Source organism: Melanotaenia boesemani, chromosome 20 (assembly GCF_017639745.1).
Source record: "Melanotaenia boesemani isolate fMelBoe1 chromosome 20, fMelBoe1.pri, whole genome shotgun sequence".
NCBI classification, from domain to species: Eukaryota; Metazoa; Chordata; class Actinopteri; order Atheriniformes; family Melanotaeniidae; genus Melanotaenia; species Melanotaenia boesemani.
In genome coordinates, this window is record NC_055701.1 from 11,297,498 (window position 1) to 11,307,835 (window position 10,338).

Here is a 10,338-nt window from a genome sequence, read left to right on the forward strand (position 1 = left end):
GTCTTCATGGTGGGAGATCAGGCAGCTCTTGTATTTTCTATTTGGCAGCTTAAGTTTTTCATCTAGTAGAATTTGATCACAGTGTATCTGTAATATTGCTATACTGATTTGTGTGTTAGTACAATCCTCTGTTGCTCTTTTTTTCTTTACTCCAAGAAATAGGTATTTTGCAGACTAATTTAGAATTGAAGAGGGTACTTTTTATGCAGTAGATAGCAGTCAGATCTCTTTCAGAAGCTTTTCTCATTCATAATACTAAAGCTAAAAGCTACTCAAAGTCAAACATTTTTTTAAAAGAATGATTCAATCCAGACCTGTTTTGTAGGTATTTATTGTGTAATTTCTGCATGAGACAACAGTTTTCACTTTCTTAACTGTCATGTCCATGTAGTAACATGGTCTCTGGTACATTTAAAGACAAGTGTGTGAAAATATGGATTAACCCAGTCTGATTAACAAACACAGGCAAAGTAGTGTAAATATCCACAATATATATCTCATATTAACTTCTAGGATTTTTTTTCTTTAGCTTTGAGTTATTTAAGATGAGAAGAAATTGCTTTTATGATAGCATTGGACATTAGACATTCATTGGAGAGCCATCTGACTCTCTGAAATACACTCCTGTCTACTACAGGTAAGATTCTGACTACTCATATTCTACATATTCATTCGTTCTACCGTCCATTACGGGTCGGGGGTAAGCTAGAGCCTATCCCAGCATTTAGCAGGTGAGAGGCAGGGTACACCTGGACAGGTCACCAGTCCATCGCAGGGCCAACACAGATAGGAATAAACAACCATTCACACACTAACTCACTCCTAGGAAGAATTTAGAGTGATACATTAACCATCTAAAATCACCAAGCGGGCACCAGCGAAAGCCGGATCCTCTCCGAGGGGCATGGACAGGCACCACTCATGAACATTTAAAGGCTCAGACACAGAAACAGCCCGTTCTCAGTAGAGCTACTTTTGGAATGGCTGAAATTAAGGACCAAGGCTGAATTTGGGGTAATACACTTTGAAAACAATGTTGTTGGACCTCTGACACCCATAGAAATTGTCGTAAAAATGTAAAATATGGCGAAGCGCAACAATATCAAAATAGTGGGTATCCCTGAAGAGGAGGAGAAGGGAAGGCCGTCCGACTTTGTCTCCAAGTTGATCCCCATGCTACTTGGAGCAGAAAACTTCGACAAACCAGTGGCCATTGACGGGACGCACCGTACCCTGCAGCCCAAACCAGCGGTCGGCTCCAAGCCGCGCACCATCATCGCACGAGTGCATCTGGCTCAGGACAGAGAGAAAATTCTACGGCTCGGAAGACAGCGCTCTTTGGAATATGGGGGTAGACGGATTTTCATCTTCCCCGACTACACCGCGGAGGTGATGGAGAAACGGCGGAGCTTCAGGGACGTGCTGAGGCTGCTCCGGGAGAAGAACATCCAGCACTCCCTTCACTTCCCGGCGCGGCTTCAAGTTCACCGTCAAGGGCAGGTAAAAGTGTTTAACAACCCTGCTGATGCTAAAAACTTCATGGACAACAAACTTAATCAAGAAGAAGGAAACACTGGCAAAAAATAATGCATAAGTTGGTCGCTTTGTTTTGTAACTGCTGGCATGTTATTCTAATCACGTGGCTGCGGAGTGCCGCGGGGAAAAGTTTCTTTTTCTTTTTTCTCTCTTTCCTTTTTGGCCTGCAGCCCCAGGTAGGATGAGGGTAGCTCAGCTTCGTTCGGGGAAGCTATGGGTGGGGATACTGTTCACACTTAGGTTCTATATGAGTGTGTGTTTTTTTTGTTGTGTTACATTGTCTACTGCCAGACAAAAAATTGAATCTACTTTTTTAGTTGCAACGGCACAATGTGTGATATTTTTTTTAATTTATAAATGTCTATGATGACTACTCCTGTTGGCGCTTTGTCCTTGGTCTCATGGAATGTCCATGGTTTGGGTCACCCCATCAAACGTGGTAAAGTGTTTGCACATTTGAAGTCCTTGATGGCTGAACAATCAAGAAGGGGGAGCAACACTGTCTTTAGATGCTCATAAGGCCTTCGATACAATAGAGTGGCCATACCTTTTTACAACACTAAAAAATTCGGTTTTAGCAACAGTTTCATTGATTGGGTCAGAATTTTGTATAAGAGTCCCAAGTCCTCCATACTCACAAACGGGAATAAAACCAAACTGTTTTCATTGCAAAGAGGTGTGCGACAGGGAGACCGTTTGTCCCCCTTGCTATTTCACATCGCACTGGAATCACTTGCGATAGGGATCCGGGCGCACCCAAACATCAAGGGCATCAAAACTGGGCAAAACAGAGACCCGTGTGACACTATATGCTGATGATCTCCTTATCTGCCTAGCCAACCCTAAAGCCTCCATCCCTGCTCTTCTGGATTATGTTAACTCATTCAGCATCATCTCTGGTTATACAATAAATTGGGGAAAGAGTGAATTTATGCCTCTGGGGGATAACTTGCCTCAGGAATTTCTGGACGCCTTGCCTTTCAAAGTAGCATATGAGTATTTTAACTACCTTGGGCTGAAACTGACAAATAACTCTGCACACCTCTTTAAAGCTAATTTTGCCGATTTGGTGGACAAACTTAAGGCCAATATCAACGCCTGGAGGACATTACCTCTAACCATGATTGGACGAGTTAATGCAATCAAAATGGTTAGTTTACCTAGATTCTTGTATTTGTTTCAGAACTTACCCATCTATTTAAGCACGAGTTTTTAAAAAAAACTGGACTCTATTATACTACCCTTTGTGTGGGGCTATAAGTCACACAGGATTTCTAAAGCCCACCTGTATAAATCAACAAATGAAGGTGGTCTTGGCCTTCCAAACATCAAGCACTATTATTGGGCAGCTAACTCCAGGGCTCTCACGTATTGGAAACACAGTCCTACAGAGGAGGCGCAGGAAGGTACCCCCTCCTGGTTACAACTTGAAACTCCTGTTACTGGTAATAATGATATATTGCTTTGTGCATGGTTATTTTCCAATCCTACATTAGATAAATCAACACAGAAAGGCTTTGTCCTAAATAACTCCCTGCGCATATTACGTCAGATTAAAATAGCCAATAAACTCCCCAAAGATTCTGTCTATGCTCCCATTTGTCAAAATCCTTCTTTTAAACCTGGGCAGCTGGATGGAACCTTCGCTATTTGGAAAAGAAAAGGTATTGCAACTTTGGCTGACCTGTACATTGATGGTTGCTTTGCCTCATTTGCTCAACTACGCAATAAATATGATATACCTAACTCACATTTTTTCCGTTACCTCCAAATTAGGCACTATGTCAAACAAAGGTTTGACCACTTTGAGACTATTCCAAATTCTCATCCTTTTTATGACAATCTACTGCTTGCTCCAGACTCAAAACATTTAATAACTAAATTTGTAGAGTGTTTCGCTTCCTCTGTCTCCTCAGAATTCTTGAGGCATGCCTGGGCTAAAGACCTTCACTCTGATGTATCAGCACAGCTCTGGGAAAAAGCCTTAGCACTGGTTCACTCCTGTTCTATTAACACCCGCTATCGACTAATACAGTACAAGGTGATCCATAGATTGCATTATTCAAAGACTAAATTGAACAAAATTTTCCTGTCAATATCCCCCCAGTTTGATAAGTGCTCTTCTGCTGAGGGGTCTTTGGCACATCTTTTCTGGTTCTGCCCCCAACTGTTTGGTTTCTGGTCTGCAATCTTCCACTGGTTTTCCAAATGTTACTCTAGAGACATTTTACCTAATCAAAATCTGGCAATATTTGGATGTTCGACAGAGACGCTATGCTACACGTTGGATATGCAAGCAGCCCTGCACCTTGGAATGGTGGTTGCTAAGAAGCTTGTGTTACTGGCCTGGAAATCCACCACTCCTCCAACCTTTGACCACTGGCTTAAGGAAATGGTGTCTGTGATACAGATGGAGCGGCTTCGTTTAGATAAAGTGGACAAACAAAATAGGCATGAGACTATATGGGGACCATTCTTGGCCCAGTGCCACATTACTACATGATCTGGACCAATGGTCATACTGATCAACCATTCTGCGCTGTATCAATGTATGCATTGTCTGTTGCTTGTCTATTTCATTGTCTGGCAGCTTTTGTTTTTGTTTTTGTTCTTGTGATGGTTTTATTTCTTGTATTGTAAGCTAAAAAAAATTAATAAATATAATATTAAAAAAAAAAAAAAAAAAAAAAAAAAAGTATAATATGAGACCTTTAAAAGAATAAGCTCACACGTCTACAAGCTTTGGGATCAGGAAAATACATTTGAGATAATTTCCTCTAAATGGGTATTTTTCATTGAAGAACATTATTACCATCTAAGGAATTATATGTAAAAGAACCCTATTCAAAAGGATCAGAGCATATGGAGTTTATTCAGATATCTGTTCAGTGATCAGGGAAGGGCGGGCAGGTTTAATGAGATAAGTATCATAGACTAAACAGTTAATAAATATCCCACCACTTTTCAATGACATTTCTTACTCATAAAGCTTACTTATTCCAGTCCCATTTCACTAATTCAATCTTTTCCTCTCCTTCAATTAAAGAGAAATGTAAAAGGCAAATAGCCCCTAAGTAACAGCAGGAGAGAAAAACACAAGAGGGTCTGAATTACCAAAAACAAAAAGCATTATTCTTTCATTGTTTCTTCTGGTCAACGCAGGATTCTCTTATTTAAAGCGAGGTTAATTAAGGTGTCAGCAGGACGAACTTTAACGAACATGCTGATATTTACATAATAAAGTTCGTACAAATTTAAAAAGGTCAATTAAAAAGACTGAAGTAAAGCTGCAGAATAGGTAATGAAATATTGTTAATGCAAATTTAACAGACTGTGAAGCATATTAATTTGATTCTGCTGATGATATTTCCATACCCGCTGGGCTGTGCTGTTTTTAAGCCGTCCCCAGGTGAAATTAAAATTCGGACGGATCTTGGCAGGTCAGTAGGAACCTTTATTTCCAGCTAACTGTTCTGGCAAATTACTGTCAAACAAATAGAGAGAAGAGTCACAACAGAAGATGAGCTGAAAGCAGCGGCAGATGGCTTTTGTGTCTCTACTTCCTTAATATTTCTACCCAGTCAATGGGGACAACATCCCAAAATCACATCTCACATCTCAAAGTTTCCCAGTAATGGTACTGACAAAGGAACTGCCCATTAAGCTTTGACCAAATAAATGTGCAGGTACGATTCTGTGTCCCCTGGGAGCCATTAGAGAGGGTGACCAGGTTGGCCTCTGCTCCCAGTGAGGGGCTAAGCTGCTGTAATTTGCAGCTTTAGAACATGGAGTAGAGGCGGTCCCACCATGTGGCTGTTTCAGAGCCTCGTAGGGCCACGATAATGAGGCAAGTTGCTTCATTAAAAGCCATGAGGCTTGCACACAAAAGAACGTAACATCAAAAGCCACAACCCTGCCTTTAGTATGCCTCCAAACACATGCTTTTGACCACAGTGGTAAAACCACAATATCACAAAGTCAAAGTCACAGATCACACAACAAGCCTCTCTGCTACTGCACTAACACTCTGTTCTGTTTTTTGTGTTTATAAATGATTAATTAATTGTTAATGTTTTTAATACCCAGACAATCAGCTTAATATGCAGAAATAAAAAGATAATAAATACTGCTTGAAAAACAGATCCCTAAATGAAATTGAATCCAATCGCATGGCTATTTGTAAACTGTCAAGAGATGAACTCAACTCAGTTGCATTCATGGAAACCTTTATTCTGTTTATTGTGATTTAACAGATATGAAGAAATTAAATGTAGAGCAGTTTAGTTCTAAGAGGTGATTTACCAAGTTTTTTTTTCATGTTTAGGTACTAACATATTAAGATTTAGGAATCAACATTACTTGTCTAGTTTTAGGAAATATTGTTAATGCCTTTAGAATAGACTTAAAACATTACCAAGACGATGATTCATGTGACTGACACATGAGAGTGGGAATAGAAGAAGCATCCCACTGAAATGCTGTTTATTACTTAAATATCTGGCTGTTACACATGGTTTTTATCTGATTAAAACAATTAAAATTAAAATGAAAAGTGACTGAATTATTATTTAAACAAAAGGAGCAAACGTTGAGATGTTTCCGAGCTGCTGTATGTAGCAAACAGTGAGCATGGTCTTGTGTTGCTCCCTGAAACTTTTGGCAGAAAATCCATCAAACTATCAGTGAGACGTGGATTAAATTCTATGTTGTTGCTGAAGAGGAAAGCAACCTCTCTTTGACTTTTTTCTACTGCGTTCTCCTTGCTCAAGGTTTCTACTTCACTAATCCCAGTATAGTTAGCCGATCGACATTATTGATCATGCAAGAACTTCATAATGCAGGATTGCCTCTGTATGAATGGATCAAGAGTGTGTGTTTTCATTGGGTATTTAATAAAATTGTACTTTTTGATGTCCTATTATTCTTAGATTCCACAGAGATTGTTTTAAACTTGACGAAAGTATTCTCAAGGTCTTGATGGAGCCATTTAAAGATTCCTCTTGTCCTCCTGCAGGCATTTTGCCATTGAGCTGTTTGGAGTCACAGGAGGGTTGATGCTGTGTGAATGTGACAGGAAGCAGATGAGACGTGCTCTTACAGCCGCACTCCTCCACTGCTGGACAGCAAATGTCAAGCATCACATGTCATATACAGGCAAGAGTGCGAAAAACAATTAGCGACTATGTTTTATAGGCTTTAGTGTTTGAGGTATTTGGGGTTTAGGAAGATGAAAAATTGCAGTACTTTTACATAGCAATATAAAGTCTTGGTACTTTCAGTTGCATGTCCTTCGCTACATTGTGTCAGGGTAAATTGAGGTAAGCCCTTCAGAGTCTATCACTGGAAAAAATTCAAGGCTTCTCCGTGGTCAAGCCTTGACAAAGGCATTGAGGTACAGCTGAAGATAAGCAGATGCACTTTGCTCAGGCATGAAATGTTTTCCAAGGAATGCGGACAGAGATACGGAGAGAGGGAGAAAGATAAAGAATTAAACTGACAGAAAGAGGAAGAGGAGGCAGAAAAAGTGAGTGAGTCACCACACAGAACATAAAACATATTCTTTTGTTCACATAGAGATGAGTCACATTGGATTAATGTGTCTGACATTTCCCTTGTGGTCCTAACATTGTATGATCTAAGATACGTTTGTGCTGAAATTGGTCAATTATTGTCCACCTTTGAAGAGAGCTCGACTTTGACCTTCTTTTATTTATCTATTTATTTATTTGTTTACTTACTTATTTCTTTGAAAATGTCAGAGATGTGGTGAGCCAAGGAGATGGAGGCGACAAAGGAAATTTAAAGGCAACATGAACAAGTATCGCTTGACTTTTAACTATGTATATTTAAGTATTTTAACCTATGAAATCAAATGTTTATATTTGTTCTATGCGCCACTTTAGAGTGTTGTCCAACACAGATAAAAAAGTCAATATGCTTAATGGTATTTTGGAGTTTCCAACAAAATATTTTGGAAAATCTTTAGGACTTGGCTGATGAAACTGACCAGTCAGAGCAGAGTGGGCGTTTAAGAGAAGAAAAAGCCTCCCTTGCTTCTGTTTTGTATAAAAAGAAAAAAAAATGCAAATAGGCAGATGGCACTGTGTTAACCATTTAATGGGGGCTATGAAGCACAAGCACGTAGTCTAAGCTGTCTTACAATATCTTTTGTAAGGAGTGTGCAGTATCCGTTGTCACCAAAGTAATTATGAGAATCTGGGTTCAGTTTCATAATCATTTACTAACCAAATTTATGCTCATCTGATTATGTGATTATGCACACTGATGTGCACACTAATTATAAACCAGCCTACCTAAAATTGCAATCTAAGCTTTAAAATCTTACAATAACATATTTTTGGAGCTGTATCACATGACAGGAATTACAAAAATCTCTGCAATCCATCCATAGATTTGTTTTTAAACCATGTACACTGATAAAAAATAAACACCTTACAGTACTTAAAAGAATTTTGGCAACTTTTTGCATCATTTTATTATGTAGTTTGAGCAAGAATAGTCTTTGTATAAACTACTATATATTTTGACCACAAGAACAAAAATTTGTGAGTAAAGTCAGCTTTATTTTAACATTCCTGTTGTTTGTGTGATCTACCAGATCTTAAGAATTTCAAATATCTACTTTCATGTTAAACAAACTTTTTTTTTTTTCAATTCCCCCACTTATTTTAAGTTATAATTTTAAGTAGTTCCTTCTTAGATTGCTGATAATTGTCGGCTGTCTGCATCCGATATCATACATGAATTACATCCGTTTCCATTTTTCACAATAGCAGCAGGTAAAAAACTTAATTCTTTTAGCTTATGAGGGGTTACAGAGACTTTTAATGTTTACATGACTTTGACAGAGTTCTGTGAGAACATTTACTCTGATCTATTGTCCTGGCATGTCCTGGCATATTTATAGAATATTTAAGAAACATTGTGAATCAAGATTTTTGTAGATTTTTACTAACTCTGGTTGTAACCTTTTTTTTAAAATTATGTATTAATGTCAGCTTCAGTATGCACTCTCAGAGGCAAACATCATGGAGAAAAGCACATGAGAGGCAAAATGACTGGACATGACGTTAAGTTACTTTAATTTTGTCATTTTTCACCATGACTGCCTACACCAACCAACAAGAATGACTACAACTGACGGCTTATACAGATAAGCTTAATTGGATCATACCATTTGCATAGGTGTCCAAAGACAGCTATACACAAAGAAATAATGGAAATGTTTACATTAAAGGTTTCCCAGAGACTATTTATATATTTACACAAACCTAAACTACTCAAAAATCATGCTAAATAACTCAACCAATGATAAACCAAAACCATAGAAAATGTTCCCCACAAACTCCCCCTTAACCAATTTCCAACGTTGAGTTGGGAACATCTTTTGTCCATGCACCACACAGAAAACAGCAAGAGGTAAGTACAAATATTAAATAAACTTTTCAGTATCTTTACTTAATACTCTACTTAAAAGCATTTTAAGGGAAGATCTTATTTAAACAGAGCAAAACAAACAGGACAAAAGTGACTTCATCATCATCAGATGAGCTGATTCTCCCCTCTAATCCCCAACACAAAAACATCTCAGAATATTTTCTTAAATGTTAAACTATTGACGTAAACCTTCCTGATAATAAATCATGAAGAATTAAGAATCTAACTGAACCTTTGTTATTATAGTTTTAGATCAGTCTCCGTGTGACAATGTATGCAACAATATGTCAGTGAGCTGTTTGCTCCCACAGAGTTTACAGTAGGCGGTGGGTGGACTCAAACTAAATATACAGAATGAAAAGTCAACATTCAAAAGGAAGAAAAGAGTGTAGAGAAACACTTTGGGAGGACAGCAAAACTTTTCTTTATGGTAATTCAGGCATTAGTTAGATCTTTGTTTGAGATTAACTTCCTGTCTGCCGTTCATATAACTCATCACAGCAAATCCAGCAGGTCTGGTGAACATGTAATACATGACCATCAGAGGATGGCATTCATGTCAGAGCTGTCAGAATTACATTAAGCACAGATTTATGTGGCATCATTGCATTTTCTGACATCCACATCACTCCTCAGGTGTAAATAGATTATTAAAAGAGATTTTCTTTGAATGAATGTGTTTAGACATCAGAGTGATTTAAAGTCTTTACATACAGAAATAGGCCTGCAGGTCAGCAGCCTCTCTTCCAGGCAGAAGACTCTGTGTCAGTTGTTCAAACCCACATTCTAAACTGGGTCATGCTGTTTTTGGTAGCAGGATCTAATAGTGTCTTTTAGGCCACATACACAAGTTTTATCTATGAGAAAGCAGACTGTTGTCTTTGTTCAGCTGAGGTCTTTGATTTAGCAGCAAGAACCCGCTGCAGACATGCTTTGATGTAAACGTGTGTCCACTTGCTTCAGAGCAAGGATGCACTCAGTCTTTGAAGCAGTGATTTATGTCATTTTAATCCACAACAGGGGTGGAACATTTGTGTTCCCTTTTAGTGCAACTAAAACAATTTTTTTTAGTGGGGGAAAAAAAATCGTGACATCAAAACTGAGTGAAATGGTTTTAAATCTTCACATGAGGTGCACCCAGTCATACTAGCAACTGGGTTAAAACAGTTTGGGTCTTAATCTGTAGTTAAAACAGCAGATTTATGTCACTTTCCTAATCTCGATTTAAGGTTGTTTTAGTTAGTCTGACACTATGGAGTACGGGATTCAGCCAAGTAAATCTGGTGATAATAATAACCCGGAGTGAGTCAAGTACACCGTATTTCTCTCTTTATTCCATGCCAT